At 44.5% G+C, this 18,474-nt stretch overlaps 1 long non-coding RNA gene across 1 annotated transcript; it reads right to left on the bottom strand.

Annotated features, from left to right (window-relative positions):
• Positions 1-6,702: 6,702 nt before the first annotated feature.
• On the bottom strand, positions 6,703-14,526 carry LOC144761487 (uncharacterized). Its single transcript, XR_013595743.1, has 3 exons — positions 14,374-14,526; positions 10,732-11,058; positions 6,703-7,616 (listed from the first exon to the last, which is right to left on the bottom strand). It is a non-coding gene; the product is annotated as an uncharacterized LOC144761487 (long non-coding RNA).
• Positions 14,527-18,474: the final 3,948 nt, after the last annotated feature.

Genomic DNA, 18,474 nt, shown 5'->3' with positions numbered 1-18,474 from the left:
TTTCATCAACTGAGTCTAATCTTTTAAATATTGGGTCAATAATGGCTGCTATTTGTTCTCTTAATAGGGAGCACAGTTCCTCCGGGTTAAACTGAGTACTTGGGAAGACTACTCTGGAGTTTTCATCAACCTGCTTAGTGGGAGAAGCTATTGAGGTCGATGTTAAATTTACGACAGGATTAGCAACCAGGGTGGTAGCACCTGGCTTCCCAAAAATATGTGCCCTACTAGATTCTTTGATGATGGCCATTGAGTTTTTACAGTGCTTCTGCCTTTCCTTTTTTTAGTGGGAGGTTTTGACCCTGTTCCCCCATAGCTTTCTTTCCCCTGATCTTTACCATTACAGGGCTCTGTGGGCTACACCGTTCTTGGCAAGTTCCTGGGATGGGGAACGGAATCTCATTACATGCCAGGCTGGGTGGTGTTCTATTGCTAGCAGATTCAAATTCATTACCTGTCAATATTTGGGTTAGCTGGGCTCTGGGAAGGGAACAGCCCCGGGATGATGCAGGTTCCAGCGAGAGCCTTCGCTCTGTTACCTGGATTTCGTGCATCAAAACAGATTCTGCTCTGTTTAGGAAAGCATCTAGTGTGCCCTCCACCCCATCCCCAACCTTTCTTTTACTCATGTTTAAATAACCTCAGTGCCACACAATTAACAGGAAACACACTAGCTAATGAAAGAAAACCTAGGCAAAAAGTGGTGCTTACAGTATAACGAAATAATTGTCAATAGCGTGGCCCAGCCCAGCCTCCTCTGGGCTCTGACGGGCCCGCCCTTGGCCCGGACTTTGCCCGGGCAGTGCCCGGGCCCGCCCGCACACGTCCCGCACTGCGGGAGGCCTCAGGTGTTTTTAATCGCCTCCTGGCGCTGGGCTCTGATGCGATGTGCTGCACCGCAAGAGGTTGCTGGGGGATGAAGTCCCCGTCCTCGGCTGGCGCGATGGTGGCGGTCGAGAGAGTTTGTTGCAGTCCCACCTTGGACTGAAGCAGCAGTGGACCAGCAGGGCAGACAATGTTCAGGTACACCAGTGAAGGGCAACAAGAAAGAACGAGGGACACCCGCTGCTGGAGGCCTCAGGTGTTTTTAAGCGCCTCCTGGCGCTGGGATCTGACGCGATTTGCTGCACCACAAGAGGTTGTTGGGGTATGTAGTCCCCGTCCTCGGCTGGCGCGATGGTGGCGGTCGAGAGAGTTAGTTGCAGTCCCACCTTGGACTGAAGCAGCAGTGGACCAGCAGGGCAGACAATGTTCAGGTACACCAGTGAAGGGCAACAAGAAAGAACAAGGGCTCTACTAGCAATTCTGTCACATAACTTGCATTTTGTGAAGTAAATATTTTAATCTTTATTGTATCTCCTCACTTACACTTATATTTTAATTTAGCTTGCAGCCTCTGTTTAGCATCTATGGCAACTTCACAGCAGTTTGCACAGCCTCCTCCTTTCTTGCAACATCCAGGAAAACCCAATATTAGGTGGCGGCAAAGGCTCAACATTTTTGAAAGTCATTTGGTGGTAATCAATGCTATCAAGTTTCCACCTGCTCGCGAAGTAGCAATTTTATAAGGCTGCTTAGGACTCAGCAAGTATTTGAAAACGTACCCTCTTTCCCACCCCCTCAAGGAAGTGCTGGTGATAGTGAGCACTGGGATGCGTACAAGGAAGCATTAGCTCCCATAGCAAAACAACATGACCAGGAGCTAAGCATAATGTTAGAAATAAATAACTTCTTCAGGAGGAGACAGAGTGCAGATGAAAGTGTAGATTAATATATTTCAGCGTTACGAGTATTAGAATCCACCTGCGAGTTCGAGGCCCACTCTGACATTTACATTTGTGATCAATTTGTTTTCGCTTGTTTTTCTAAGAAAATTCAAGAGCGCCTTCTCAGCTGCAGAAAACCTTTACTCTAGGAAACAACTGACTTTGCCAAAAGCATTGAGCGATCTATGATTACCTCCAGAGCACTTCTCAACGAACAATCTGTTGATGTGGTGAAGATCCCAGGGAAGGAGACCGTAGATTGTGTGAACCCTGTGAACATAACTAGACATGCTAAACAATCTTTTAGAAAGTGTAATACCAGTTGCTTTAGATGTGGTTCGACATCAAACCTTAGTAATAGCCCTACTTGTCCTGCCATAGGCAAGAGATGCATGCTTTCCAAAAAAATAGGCCATTTCCAAGGTGTCTGTGGATCTGCTAGGAGAACCACAAGAGTCAACAGTGTTGAGTTCAATGAGGCCGTTCAAGGATGCATGATGTGCTTTTGACTGTAGATTGCAATGCTTTTTTTTAATACTGAGATGGTCAAAGGAACTTGTTGTAATGTGTTATTTGGGAAAATAGAAGTACCAAACATGGCAGATTCAGGCTCCCCATCACAATTTTATCAGATTTGTTTTGTCAAATGGTAAGGATATGTTACCTTGACTCACACTGATGTTAATCCCAACGCATTTGGTAAATTTGATATAGATATGTTGGGATATTTCACGTCCAGGTCGAAATATTTGGGAAGATCAATTATACAAAGGTCTATGTCACTGTCAAAGGATGCAACATAATTGGGTGGCAGGACCTATTTAGTTCCAGGTTCACATAATGCCATTACTGTAGGAGAGTTACCTGAAGGTTATACTGAAGTTGAGTATTTCGATGAAGAATCCCAAGTGGACTGTCTAAGAGGTGATGAATACACCTTAGACATCAATAGGGTATTAGACTGTTTTCCAACCTTGTTTTCTGACAAACTGGGTAATGTTAAGGGATTCCAGCACCATATCCGACTTAAAGCTGATGTCCAACCCATCATCCTTAAGGTTCACCCACTGCCCCTGAGTGCAAGAGATGAACTTAAGTCTGTCCTTAAATCTTTATGTGATGAATGTGTCATTGCACTGTGTGACTCCTCAGAATGGGTTTCACCCATCGTTGTTGTCAGAAAAACATCTGGGGAGGTCAGGTTGTGTGTTGATTCACGCTCCTTGAACAAGAACATATTGATCAATTGTCATCCCCTCCCCAAAATTCACGAACTGCTTGCTAGTCTGGGGGGGAGGGGAGAAGGTGCCAAAAATAAATTGGTCATTGACCTACGCTCACCCTACCACCAAATACCCCTAACAGATGATTCTCAGAAGTTCACAACATTTGTCACTTCTTTCGGAGTTTATAAATATCTCAGATTGACTTTTGGTCTGGCCTCGGCAGCCAGTGTCTTCCAAACATTGATGTGCAATCTTTTTGGAGACATCCCGTGGGTCCAGGCTTATCAGGATGACATTCTGGTGTTCACAAATGATTGGAAAATATATTTGAATAATCTCACAAGGGTTTTAAGCGAGCTAGATAAGGCAGGGATGACCATTAGGATGGACAAATGCAAATTTAGGACTCAGCAATTGGACTATTTGGGTCGCATTGTGTCTTCAAAAGGCATCAGACCGAAATTATCATTAATTAAAGCAATCAGTGATGCCTCTTCTCCCACAGATAGAGATACCCTTCAATTCTTTTTGGGAGTAGTGGATTACAATGCACGATTTGTAAAAGGCTATGCTCAAACTGTTGAGCCATTGCTCGCTCTGCTGTGCAAGGTTTCAAAGTTTGTCTGCTCTGATTAAATTTTGTTAACCTTTGACCAAGTCAAGAAGTTGATTGTTGAGGCACCTGCTTTACATGCCTTCCAAGACAACAGGAAATGCTTTCTTATGGTAGATGCAAGTCTCACTGAATTAGGGGCAATTCTGAGACAATGGTTTGCTGGTAAGGAACACACCACAGCGTTTGCCTCCAGAATGCTGAGACAGTCTGAGACACATTACAGTACAATTGAGCGTGAGGCTCTGGCTTGTGTGTAGGCAATTGACAAATTGAAGAGTTACATCTGGGGACAAGAGTTTGAGGTGTTTATCAACCACAGACCCCTCGCACACATTCTTACAGAACTGATTTGAGAAAGGCATCGGCTAGACTTGTGAGGTTGCTCTCAAAACTACAGGAATTTTACTTTTCATCAAACACCTACCAGGGGGACAAAGTTTCAGGGCTGACTGCTTGTCGTGCATGGCCTTATCTGATGAGTCTGAACTTGATGATTTTGGAGACCCTCACTGTGTAGTTGCAGCCTTGGATGCTATCAAGGAATGTTCCGCCATTATGGAGCAAGCTTGGCTGGCAGCTTATGACAGAGACAAGAATCTCAAGCAGGTTATGGAGTACATTGCAAAGGGATAGCCGGAGAATAAGAAACTTTCTAGTGAAATAAGAGTTTTTGTCATGGTGGGTTCTGAGTTGTCCCTTGTCAACAAAATGATGTGCTTATCCCTTGGTGGCTATCGTTAGAATCTCAGGTCAAGTTCTGGATTGACTCTTGTGCTGAATGTCTAGCGTCTGACAAAAAGTGGAAATTGATCGATACTCCTTTGCATCCAGTTCTCTTTACGGACAAACCTTGGGCCAAGGTATGTCTAGATTTCTCAGGCCCATATGATGTTTGCCTTACAACATCAGGTTTCTCATTTTGTTGATCGACTATCATTCAAAGTGGATTTATCATCTGTTCTGTGATGCACCTAGCACTGACAATGCAATCAAGTTCCTGAAGAAGGTTTCTGAAACTGAGTGTTTGCCCTCCCTTATTGTAACCAATAATGGGACACACTTTGTTTTTTACAAAATGTGCACATTCTTGGCAAATATTGACATAAGACCCTTCAAAGTTGTCTTGTTTTCACCATCTTCAAATGGATTGGTTGAGAGGGCAAACAAGTTGGAGAAGGAAGGTATACAGGCTGCCCTGCCAGGATGTTCAGGATTTTGTTGAGGCAAAGTTGTGGTCAAATAATTATGTCACCTCATAGTACTACCGGTGTGCCACCTTTTACTCTTTTAAGAGGAAGGAAAGTACACATGGATCTATGTCCAGAATGGTTCCAGAACAAACATAACAAACAAAGCCCAGAGGGTAAAGGTCTTGTGTCTCATATGCTACAGAGGCAGCAAGCGGTGAAGTTGAGGCATGATGGTGGCAAATGTTTTAGAAATATGGATCTGGAAGTAAATCATTGGGTCCTTTCTAAAAGGCTTGTCCAGGTTCACATCACCTGTTCAGGTGACTGACATAAGGAAGGGTTCAGGACTTCTCTGGAGTACGGGCTGGGGGAACAAGAGGCTGCTTGTGCGTCGTTCAGACTCACAGGCGTGTTTCTTGATGAAGTTGTCAAAACGGGAGGTTGAACAATGTGACTGGACCAACCCAGTATTCATTCCTGTCGCTAAGGGAAGTGTTCAGAGGGATGCCATTTCCCAGCCAATTGGTGGTGGGGACATTGGATACAGAGACAACAAGTGAAAAAAATACCAGCGACTATTGCTAGAAAATCAAGAATCTTCCAACCCCAGGATGCGAATATGCCCCAGAACCACCCAGAGAGTGTCCAGGTACCATTCTCTTGGTGTATGTCAGATGAAAGCCTATGCAACTTCTGTATGGCAGCATATACATTGGGGTGTGGTCTGGGATGTATACACAACAGCTACTGCCAATGATGCAACAGCCCCCTCCCTGGTCAGCAAGGATAATGTCTAACACCATCCTGTTTTGTAAAGCAACAAGCCTCATAGCCTGGAGCTCAGCTGTGATATTCGTCAGAATCCCTGCTGTCGTATTAATGAACCCTTCTACAAGTCTCGTGAGCTGACGGATAATAATGCTGTTGGACATGGGGCACCAAAAGGGTCTGATACCTTTCATGGCATCTGTGAACTTCTGCAAAGTGGTATCTGTCCTATCTATGTCTTCGGTGTTAATAACCCTTCTAACTCAGGACATGTATGCACTCCTACGCTACAATTGATGGTCCTTATGGCAATTGGATGGTGCTATATACACTGGGGAAGAAGAAAAGAGAGATAGCATATACCTGACCACCCCCTAGGAAGCCAAACTTAAGCTTGGGATCCACAAACAAAATAGACATTATGTGGTGGGAGCAAAGGTGGGATACTAATCGTACTCAACGTATATGTATAATTGCAATTACTCTCCCTCACTTGCACCTTCCCTATTCCCCGAACACAGAAACCAGCTGTTGTGTTGACTACTGGTACTGGCATTGCTTTTTCCGGTGTGATATTGGGTGTTTGGAAAGATTTGAAATATTCAGTAGCATTGAACCCTTGGAAATCTAACATTTAATTTCAAAGCCATGTTGCATTCTTTACCTGCTCATATACATTCATGCAAGCTGTTGGGGCCAATGTACCCGGGGTACCTGGTTCTCCCAACCCCGCAGAAGTAAACCCTTGATGGAAACTTATATATTCCAACACAGTGCGGGAGTCAGCAGACGTCATATTCATACCAGAGAAATGAAAATAATGACACACCATAGTAAACCGTGCAAACCATCTCTTGCAACTTCCTAGATAGGATAATGGCATTGACAACAAAACATCACTCCTATGTGTAACTAAGGGGAGTAATCTACAGATCCAACAATTAGTAGCATTGGAAGTATCATGGGCCTAATGCAACATTGTCTGCATAAGTGTTCCGATGATCTCCTTTGTGAGGGGCCAAAGTAACATACATGTGTTCAGGGGGAATGGGTGTTGTCCCAATCAAAGAACGTGCAGGATACTTTTACTCTAAAAACCAAGATATCCTCAACATAAATATCAATGCAATAGCAACTATGGATGTGAAAACTATTTTACTTTTTGTGGACCAACCCCACTCTGGGCGCAGAGGTACAAATGGCTGTTCTTCCTCAGTAATGGGCTGCCCAAATGGATACATTGTGGAACCAATGAAAAGGGGGTGCAATTACAGCAACTAGCAAAAGACAAGAGTTCCCAGTGTTTGTTAGGCCTTACTGGCAGGCTCCTATTGTTCATCAACGTTGGCGCTTTTGAGCACCGGCGCTGGAGCTGTTCAATAGCTCTTTAAGAAATCACACGTCGTCCAGGATACCGCACCTCACTCTGGGGAAGCATGTTCAATAGATCCTGTCCAATGTCCTAACAATGCACCGATTTCACCTCTCACTAATCTGCTGTTGGTATCATAGGCAAGGTACACCCTGACTGGTACAGTCCATCCTTACTAATCTGACTTCTCCTTTGGTGCACTGTTCCTCTTTCGAGTGCGCAAATTGTACCTAGCTACTCCAGGCACAAAGGGATCAATAAAGAGGAGTTCAGACTCAAAGGGGCCAGTAGAAGGGGGGTCTGGAATTGCCCTAATCTCTAGGGGCACTGCAACATTTAGCACCTCATCGTTTTCAGCCTCTGTTTGGGTTCATGTGAGCTTAGCATTCGAAAAGGGAACAAATCTGGGGACTTGCTTGCTCTCCGAGTTCCCGATTCCCTTGCGACCCACTTATCGTAGGGTAAAGGAAGAGGCACTCTGCGGCAATGCTGGCAGTGTATACAGTTCTTTTGGCCTGCGACCTTAATGGCAGTGCATGTGGCAAGGGGCACCTGGTCCATCCCCTTCCACCTCGGCTCCGAACTCTTCTTTCTCTGAAAATGTTGGACGAATATGTAGTCCCCAGGCCGAATGTCATGACCTGGCCCCTTGGGTACTGGTGGGAGGCAGTCCTGGATCTGTTGGTGAATAGAATGTAGATTAGTTAACTCATACAAATAGTACACCAATAGACTATATTAAAATTATGAGAACCGATCGGGTGTCGTTCTTGTGGACAAAAGGGCTAATGGTAAAACATCTGGCCACTGCAACCCCCTGCTCTCCTGAATTTTTGCTAATTTCATTTTGAGAGTACGGTTGTACTTCTCACCAAACCAGCAGACTGGGGGTGATTCACAGCGTGAAACCTTTGCCTGATATCCATTCCCTCACATGTTATCTGGATAACTTTTGCTCTGAAGTGACTTCCGTTATCACTCCAAATCAAATGGGGCAAGCTGAAACGAGGAAAGAACTCCTTCAGGAGTACTTTCGCAGTCGCTATGGCTGTGTTCTCTTTGGTGGGGTAACGCTCAACCCCTTTACTGAATGCACAGACAACCACTAACACATACCTCAAATTGTTGACTCGGTCCATTTCTATATAATCGAGCTGGAGGACCTCAAACCTCAAAAGGGAAGGTGGGAGGAGAACATTTCCTGGTGGGGTAGGGGTACCCTTTCCTGGATTGTGCATCATACACATCACACAATATTTAACCAAGTTCGCAGCTATCTTCTGGATGTTATCATTTTGCCATGCAGGGTCTAACAACTTGCAAATACCTTTAGCATGAATATGAGCTGGCCCATGCCCCATGGTGACTACAGGAAGGCCATATGCATCTTGTAACATCCATCTATGTTTCCCTGACTTATCAGTCTAACACCCATCCTACTCCAAACGTGCTGTACTTTCCTGCCATGTTCCCAAGTCCTCAATAGGTGTCACACTCTGTATCTCCTTGACATTTTCCAGCATATCTTCAAACATGGTGACCTCGGGCATCCACCTAGCGGGACCTGCTACAAACATCCTTTTCATCTCCGTTCGGGCTGTCTCCTTAGCAGTCTGGTCTGCAAAGGCATTCCCCTTACCTTCATCATCAGTAATTTTCCTGTGTGCGCACCTGCCATTCACATTTACAAGACCCTTTAGACATCTGGGGCTGGAATCGATAGAGTGGAACTCTTACTGTGGGCCTCCAGATGGGATAACCTGTGATATACCTTTTGAGATACACCTCATAATGACTCTTTCACACTACTGATACAGACCGTTTTGACTGCTATTGATGTAATAGAAGTCTTATTTAGGGGCATCCAGTAGGGATTCTGTTAAAGTACCTCTGTGATTTGACCTCGACATGACCTTGGCTAATTACCGATATTACCCTGAAGAAGTTCTTTTGTAAAGAACAAAACACGTTGGATGATGTCTGACTGCATATTTTACTATAAAGAATAAAAGAAACTTAAAGGACTTCCTTATTAGCGTTTGAACTCTTTTCGTGGTGCACCTTTCATTATCTTAATATTTCTTGTCTGGACTTCAGAAGTGTTATGCACAGGACATATACATTTATCTAACGGAAACTGAGGTGCTGAACCAAGAGTCAGCCGCAGTTTGGGAGTTTGTAATTCTTTACAATATGCAGCAGGACTTTTTCTAAGGTCCGGTAGCTGAGTTTTAAGGGACAAAACCTCACTCATTTTCCATGGAGTATAAACCCATTGTTCTTGAAACCGGGCCTCCAACCGTGGTCTAGTAACTTCATCATGCTGATCCGGCAGCTCAGGTATTTCAGGGTGATATATGGGATGCACTTCCCTCATCGGACACTGGGATACTGTCTTCGGGCTCTTTTCAAGTAGCCTATTTCGATAAGCGACCAGTGTCATAACATTACTAAAAACCTCACCAGGTGCCATACCAGAAGCTTATGCATGATCCCTAATATTGTAAATAATTTGGGGAGCTACATCATTGAAACACTGTTCCCAATGTCCAATCAAAGTAGCCGACATGTGCTTGAGGGTATGCTGCTGCACAAATGGCTCATAATCTTTCATCACACCCCACACATCCTCCCCACTGTAAATGGGGTTAAGAGCCGATTGAGCTGCTTGATTAGGCACCACCTTTTTGTCAGCTTCCTCCACATCAGATCGTATCAACGTCCGTCCTAACCGGTCCTTAATTTTAGTCCAGTCCCTATCCTCAGGGCAGCGCACTGGTGTCTCAATATTCTGCAACATCGGGGAATAAGGGAAAACAGTGGGAGTAATAACAGAGGTACCGGGCAATAACGTCGCTGCTGGCTGGGTCGTGGGTGTAAGAGCTGGTGAAAGGGATACAGGTGTTGCCGAAGCGTTAGCAGTCGTAGTTGCCACAGACGGCGATGACAAAGAATACACAGGAGGTACTGTGGCCAAGGTATGCGAAGCAACAGTAGCAGAGACAGAGACAGCAGGAACAGAAGAACCAGATAGCTGGGACTGCGGGGGAAGTACGGGGGTATACCCTCTGTGTGGCATACGGAGGCGGGGGTCGAGGATCCAACAATTCCTCCACAAAAGTATCATTCTCTTCTTGGACAACATAAGACTTTTCCCATTGCAATCTAAACTTCCTAAAGCAACACTCTATTCCCTTTCCTATTTTCTCTCTATCATGCGCTATGGCTTCCTGAGTCAGTCTGTATTCTCTCTTTCCAGGCCTCTTTCTCTGCTTTCATTTGTCTCCGTTGAGCTTCCTTTTGCCATGTTCTGAGGGAATCAAACATCGACTGCCTACTCCTCTTCGCAAACAATGTATTACTGTAGCAAATTAATTTTCTGTAAGTGTGCGTCAACGGCCACTGCAACTCGGCATTATCCTTCGTATATTTGTGCCATAACGTACTAAACATAATAGGCCAAGGCCATGTTTTACATACATGTCACAATTTGGGGTGCCTTCCGGGGGTGCTGGCTGCCTTTCTTCCAATCGAGCATAAGCAGAACAACAACAACAGCCCAAACAAAACACTTTGCTAAGGCATGGCATTTTTTCAAAAGAAAACAAGTTCACTATTTATGCCGAGCAGATATTTGCAAATGTCTTTACCCAAAATTGGTCCTTAAACCTCATCAAATACAAGTTAAAATGGTACCATGTTCATGAAGAACTCAAACAAATTCAAAAGCTTGTCCAAGACCGTCCTCGGACCGTGCCAAATACATATCCACAAAGAACCAAAATAAACTCACCTGTGCACACAGGTCAAATGAATTTGTTCTCCACTGCGACTCTTTGAACCAAGCGGTCAAATCCAAGGGTTTCGCCGTTCAGGACCCCAGTCGGGATGACCACTGGACGAGGCACCGCCTGGTACGACAGACGGGCAGCTGCAAGTACAAGGCTCTCTGGTGCAGGGATCCCCGGTCCGCCCGTCCGACCCGAAGTGGCCCGACCTCCTCACCCGGGATGGGCACCCAATGGAGTCCCTGTTCGGGTGCCAACTGTAGGAAGTGACCTGATTAAGGTCACCCGGGTCACTCGCAACCACCTCTTGGCCTTCCTCACAAATGAAGAGTCTGTCAGACAGTAGAAAATACAAACCAAAGATATTTTATTGAAAGTACACTGAGTGGAATCTGGTATGACCAGCCTCCTTAGATTGCTGCAGAGAGACTAACTTCTACCAACAGGACAACGCATAATGTACATTTTCAGGATCACTAAAGACACGCCCAGACTGGAAATTTCCAGTAGGTAGCTAGTGAATAACGGAGATACAGAAGGATGAGTTACAATCCCAGGACCGGGTACATGTTATCTCAGAGCAAAGGTTACTCGGCCTGCACCCGCCGCTGTAAAGGTGGGAGGAGGCCTATCTAACGAGAAAGGTATGCAATAACAAAAATAGTTTATTCATTAGCATAGCAAAGCTCAACCTTGGTGGAATACAGAAAAGAATTTTGTAGCTGCTTTCTGTTGAGGCAGACAAAGTGAGACAGAAATTAGTTTAGATCATGGCTCAAATGGTAGCTCACCTTCAAATGGTGTCGCAAATGCTAACTTTACACAGAGCAATGCACTAGCAGAATGAATGCATGACATTTACATTTCAACACCATAAAGCAGCATTCTCCAAGATTAATTTTTCCAGTTCCTGCAATCATTGTTCTAAGGTTTATGCTACATTAGGATTCATAACTTCATATCGTAAAAGTCATTGTCATTGCAACCTATCAAGTAGCAGGTGTTGCAACTCCAATCTTCAATGTTTAGCTTGCCTTATTTACGGGGGAACCACTGCAGTTATCCAATGTGAGCCCAACAGATTGGAGCTGCCACCACTGGCATTCGAAAGAGGAGCAGTGTCAATGCTAAATGGGAAAGCACCAATCGGCCTAGAGAGCGCAACTCATGAAGAAACAACATTCCAGATGAGTTTGCCTGGGGGCCGCAACTGCTGAACCAGATAACTTGTCTGTACCTGGCCAGGGAGGCTGCCACTGCTAAAGATGAGTGCCCCCACAGTGACCTGCCATGCAGATCTCATTCATAGATCCCCGTTGCTATTTAATATCATCACTGCACCCCAGAGGCAGCAAAGCTCCTACCATGACATTGGGTACACGTACAAAATCCTGTGCGCTGCAAGAACTGCAATGACAACCAGCAGGTAAAAGCTGAGTCTAGACTGCAACTGAAATGGGAGACTAGAGTGCGCATAAGATACTCCTGCAGGGATTTCAGACTTTGTTTCTCAAGGGAAAGCATAGGTATAACACTTTGAGCTGATTTGAACAATTGACCAGAGTGGGTACGTGAAGAACTCTGCACCTGTGCCACATTGATACCTGTGCACACATTATATTGGTAACTGTAGTCATGAAATATCTCTTCTAGTGGGAAAAGTGTACTGAAAAACATGAATTATGTTACAACAGTGTAATTGCATTCCGATTGACCAGTTTAGTATTTGGTTTTGCTGTGAGTTTAATGTACTTTCTTTAACCTAAAATATAAGCACTGGGCTAGACAATACTTTAGATCTGTTGGTTGGGTATTGAGTTCTGCACTCTTACCCACACACTACCTCATTGAGAAGCCTTTGACTGCTAGCCCTTGCTATCTCGGGAGACAAGTTCAAAGAGGGTTGTACTTGGCCCAGTTTTCAAAGCCATAGAAGGCCATATCACGGGACATCAGCGGCATACAGTAGCAGCTGGCAGGGAATGGGGGTGCAGGGTGGGGGGGAAACAAAATATAAAAAAAAAAAATACTTACCTCTGTCCCCACAGGCGCCGGCCGAGGTCTCTCCTACTTTGCTTTGACCTGGAAGGAGGAAGTTTCCACGCTCCCCTAAGCCAATCAATGTGCTCAGACAGGGACAGGGAGCTTAGGGGAACATGCTAAGTGTGCATAACTATTTGGCCGGCCCCAGACGGCTGGCCAAGCAGTCATGCGCAGTTAGGGTGCACAAACCTCTCCTCCCCCTTGCCACCAGCCCCACCTCGCCCTAAACCAGCCCCGAACCTACGAAAAAGAAAATGCAGTGGCGGAGGAGCCACCCATGGTGGCAAACATGGTGGCGTAGGGGAGGAGCAGCGAGGAGAAACATTATTTCTCGCCATTTTTTCCTCTTTCTATGTGTGCTGCATTCAGCAGCACTTATAGAAAGAGGAAATCACCTTCATTGATTGTTTTTGTGCAAGAATATTTCCTTTCCTGCACAAAAACAATCACCCCTAAAACGCAGACACCCTTGCACCATGAGGCAAGGTTGCCTGCGTTGGTGCATGGCAGCGATTTGTGACCCAGCACAGGGGGAAAGCACAGGAGTGTGCCATATCTAATAAAAACTGCATGTTTCTGCTCTTTTCTTTTGATATAGGGCAGTGCAGCAGGAAGACATGCAGCCCTGTAATATGCCAAAATATTGTAAATGGGGCCCTGAGTTTGTTCCAACTTTTAGCTGCGATGAAAGAGAAAATGCGTCCTCCTGTCTTGCTGGTGCAGGGATTTATGCCAGGGAGAAAAAAATGGAGCATAGATGTCATTAATCCATACACTCTTAAGGTCTAGGGGTAAAGAAAAGTTGCCAGGGGCCTAGTTCAACCAAGGAAAATGGGGTACTATCCCTTGGTTTGTTTGTAAAATTCAGCTGGGGTGCAGTGGACTCTTGGCATCCCTGATGCCTTGAGCCACCGCCCCTATTTCACTATTGATAGCTATGCCTCTGCCTGGGTCTGTTCTTGGGAGTGCTTAATTAACCACCATGGCTGGGGCCAAGTGAGTGCTGCTTGTCTTGTTGGGCTCTGAACGCATACAGCAAAGTATGTAGTCCAACATATTTGTGACTATTAGGTTTGTTGTGGAGTATACCTATATTTTACCCTATAAAATCATTGTCGAAAAACATGGCGATTCACAGATGCTTTTCCTGGTGCCTGTAACTATCCCATTTCTTTGAGAACACAGTTTTCGATTCATCATTAAATATCATCAGGGTCGTTGTTCTGTCAGCGTGGGGTTTAAGAACAATTAAGTTATTTTTCTACAAAGGGAGGTCAGTTATTTAAGGCTAGCATCCAGGGGCAGATTTACTGTTCTTTAAGCAAACACCAGACCAGCACTGCTGGCAGCACAAGGTAACCATTGCCTTAAGAGGTGAAACATCCTTTCACAAAACAACCGTGCCCTGGAGCTCACCAAGACCCAGTTTACATCTCAATAAATAACAAGAAAGCCGTTAGTACTTGCGCCCATTACCGACTGCAGTCGGGGAAGATTTGCCGAGCGAGGCCTTGGTTTGACAATAATTCAACGTGCTTAGAACTTTTTCGCTTGGTACATTCTTGACACCAACCACATCATTTTTCACAGCCGTGCTCAATTACCTCATGTTTTCTTAGCGTGGGCCACGATTAGATTTCCACGGTGCCTGGCATCCTCCCGGCTTACAAATTGCTACTGGCTCTTTAAATCGAGAAAGGCATTCGTTAACGTTCTTTAAAGTGCGCGCTTATCTGCGCGCGAGAAGGTCCGCCCCTGGTGCTGCTGAAGAGTTTGAAATACAGGCCCTGAAGTAACTGGCGGGACGGGTGTGCTTTTCACTTGAAGATAAATGCTGAGATAGATAGGCATGATTCGCTGGGTTAGTGGGATGGTCCGGGGCACAACCCAATAGCCCTACTCCTTTCAACTTGACATGGAAAAAAAAGACGTGCCGAAGGGAGCTGGCAACCGAGGTCAACTCAAGCAAACGCTTTGTGGATGTAGCATAGACAGAGAAAAATCGGGAAATAACTTTACGCACCGTGTGCAACATATGGACAGACATTAAAGCTACTAAACCAGTGCGTAATTTGTGCTGGTTGTTGCAGTTGGTGGGCACCAGAAAATGTTTTCATCATCAGACTTGGGCCCACAGCTACGGCTAGCAAGGCATAAAATGGTGAAAGGAGAAAAAGAAGGCTTGCAAAACAATGAGAAAGTGAGAATGGGCGGATGGAAAGAACCTTAAAGAAGGGGATTAATGGGATTAAGAAACATAAAGTATGAGGGGGTGGTAGAATGGGCAATTGGCAAACCTGGCTATTAGCAGTGCCATCTGCAGTCTTCCAAGAAAAAACATAAGGCCTCTAGGCTCTACCCTTATTCTTTTTTGCAAATTAAGCACTATAAACATACAATTATCAATGCTATTACACTTAACATTTATAGCTGTGCATAATAACACATTTAAGGCTATACTACAAAAAGTAAGTGTGTAAAATTCATGCATGTAGGTAAACATACAGCACCGCTAAATTCTGGTTTTCTAGCGATTTAACGGATAGTAGCCAAATAGCTCTGATGGACTGGGGACTCCACAGAAGTGGAGAATACTGTCTGAAACGACATGCTAAGGGTCCAATCCAGGTCTTGGGGCAGTAAGGAGTGCATAGGCAAGTCTTCTGGATGTGTGCTTTTCATTGGTTATTGTGTTGCTATAACTAGTGTGGCTTTAAAGCAGTGGCAGTTCCTCCACTAAGGTGGAGGAGCGTCACCCCACTGCTTTACAGCAGTGAAATAAGGGGAAAATAAAATAATAATACCACACAGTTATCATTTTATGTGTTCCTATTGCGGCAGCTTTATGGGCGGCAGGCTGCTTTGATAACAGAGGAGCAGGGGGAGGAGTGGTGGCACACTGTAAGTGCGCATGATTGTTTGGCCGGCCGTCTTGGCCCGGCCAAATAGTCATGCGCACGTTGCATGTTCTTCACCCTGGGCACTATTGTTGTATGGCGTAACCTATCACCCGTGAGGGTATCCAGGAGCAGGAGCGTAGGTGTGGTGGTAGTACAAGTTGAACATCTGGGTCTTGCGGAACTTGAGGAGTGGAGTGGCAGTCCTGATATGTAGAGAGAGGGCTTCATTTGCAAGGCCCCTGCACTGCCAGAATGTCACTTTTACAGAAGGTTCGGCAGTGCACACTGCAGGGCCATCTCTACAAGGCAATGTAAAGCCACCCTGGGTGGATTTTCATGGCCTTGTAGATATGGGCTGCTTCACCCTGCGAAAGGGAGGCATGCCATGGGCGTTATCGTAGGTGTTCCCAAGTAACACCCATGGCATTTAACACATTTCCAGTTTGACGAGATTTCCTAAACCTGGGAATGCGTCAAAAGCCTACGCCTCCCCAGGGGTGGTGTAGTGGAGATGCAACGAGGATAAATAACATTATTTCTCCTTGTTCTTTCTTCTTTCAATGTGTGCTGGGGGTCGCCGGTAACAGTTTATTCCCGGTTCATCCCTAGTCGTTGGAAAGCTGCAAAGGGGAATTCTACATACGACGAGTTTTTGTATGAGTTGATACTGCAAAACGTATTTCAGATTAAAAAAGTACAAAACACTTCTTTCTTTTAAAAGGACAACATTTTTCCTAAATAGATCAGCACTGTTGCAAAGCCAGGGTCCTTTGCAACTTAAACTGTTTTAACTCCAGACAATATTTGCATACAGCATTCCTGCTGACTTTTCTAGAATAAAGGGAGTGTGAAGCCTATAATTGGTCAACTGGATGTGAATTGAAAAGTCATAGGCCAGCCACCTCAAGTGTGGTTGTGCAGTTGTTTTGAAGATCTTGGAGAGCCCTCGCTGTGCACTGAAACTTGTTTTATGAAGTATGATCATCAAATGCATGTCTCTGAACTGAATATGAATTGCAGACCAGAAGCCGAACAATAATGACACAACTATGGGCCTCGGAGGCACAGATAGCAGGGACTGCTCCAAAGAAGTGAATCTGGAATGGCCATAACCCAAAAAGAGAGAAATGTGGGTTATGACCCTTGCACTATGAGTCTGCTGCCATCAATTGTCAGTTTCCCCACAGCCTGGTAATGTGGAAGCAGTCATCTTCCACTTTGTGTGGACATCAAGTCCAACACCCCGCTCTGAGGGCACATGAAACATTGAGGGGTTCTATAAGAGGGCTTTGTAATATTTAGATAAAACTCAGAAAAGACCAGTTGTAGCCTAGAAGGCAAGAATGGAGGAAAAGTGCCACTTGACACTTTCCATGAGAGACCTTCATCAACAACAGTGGTTTCAGGAAGAATCGTTTTTCTTTTTTTGCTTTGCCAATTTAATTTAATTTAATTGTCTTTAAATTATGTGTATGTGAAGAACACTAGGTGTCAAATGAATGACCTGAGTGTGTGAGACCACACACAGTCATAGTCAATGTTCTGAAAGTCTGAATTTATTTATTGTTTTTTTGAAATGATTTTTATTGATTTTTATATAAAATCATAGAATACATAAATTTACACTGAGAAAGTTCATCGTAACCCCCTATCCCTCCCCCACCCCTTAGTCTGGCAGACTTCTAAAGAAAAAGAGAAGATAAAGAAAGAAAAGTATACAATATGAATACCACATTATGCATCGTTTGGCCCCGTAAAATAACTGTGTGCTGTGCCCTGAAATCAGTCATATAACTGTCATTGGAAAGTAATAAAGCAAGCTACATCAAACTAAACACATGTATAGAAATAGCACAGCATAAAAATCTTCAATTAAGAATACAGAGGCCATTGCCAGTTAAAATACAGATACAAGAGCTGTTACCAGTTCCTCTATCCAGTTGTTACATGGTTTAATAATAAAACCCCATATATAGACTTCACTAAGAGTGACACCAATAGATCTAGTTTAGGTATAAAGGAATTGCCTATTATTATTATTGTTATTTTTGCCTTGATTAACACACCATTCTTGTAGCGGAGCCCAGATTTTCAGGCCAGCAGTGTGTTTCCTTCTACCTTTCCCTTTATACATTGCAATTTCCAGATTAAATGTGGCTAGTAATCTGGCGAGCCATTGGTGAAATGAGGGTGCCAGTTCATCTAACCAGGCAGATGCAATACACATCCTAAAAACAGCCATTGACACAAATATAAGTCTGAATTTCAAGGTGGACTCAAATAGCTAATTGAAGCCTCAAGTAGGTGCTGTCATCAGGATTAAAGTGGTCTCAGAAACAATATTATGTCAACTGGATTTTAGAAGATTTTGTACCTGTGTATGATTTTATTTGTGCAAAGAATACAGAATACGGCTGCTTGTCTTCGTCTAGTGATCGTCAAGTGAAAACTGGCTCAGCGTCCTCACCATGTATCAACCCAACCCCATGAAGGACCTTGACTTCACAAATTTCAACAACTGAATCAGAAACTGTGCAAACTCCCTCAAACCCCTCAGACCCAACACCTACAAGGCTGGTCTTAGATGCTACCACTAGCAACTATGAGACACCAAGAACATGCAGTAGCTGAACACATTGAAGAAAGCTCCAAGAGCAGCAAATAGATCTTTTTGATCATAAAGCACTACACCACACCTTCCACAACAGTCAACATCTCCCCCTATCAAGAACTCCACAGCGACCTATCAAACTTCTTCCACAACAAAAACTCTAATATTCCCACAACAACCAAACCCTGCCAAAC

This window comes from Lissotriton helveticus, chromosome 6 (assembly GCF_964261635.1).
Source record: "Lissotriton helveticus chromosome 6, aLisHel1.1, whole genome shotgun sequence".
Taxonomy (NCBI): Eukaryota; Metazoa; Chordata; class Amphibia; order Caudata; family Salamandridae; genus Lissotriton; species Lissotriton helveticus.
The sequence above is the reverse complement of the archived record's forward strand: the minus strand, read 5'-3'. Positions and strand labels throughout refer to the sequence as shown.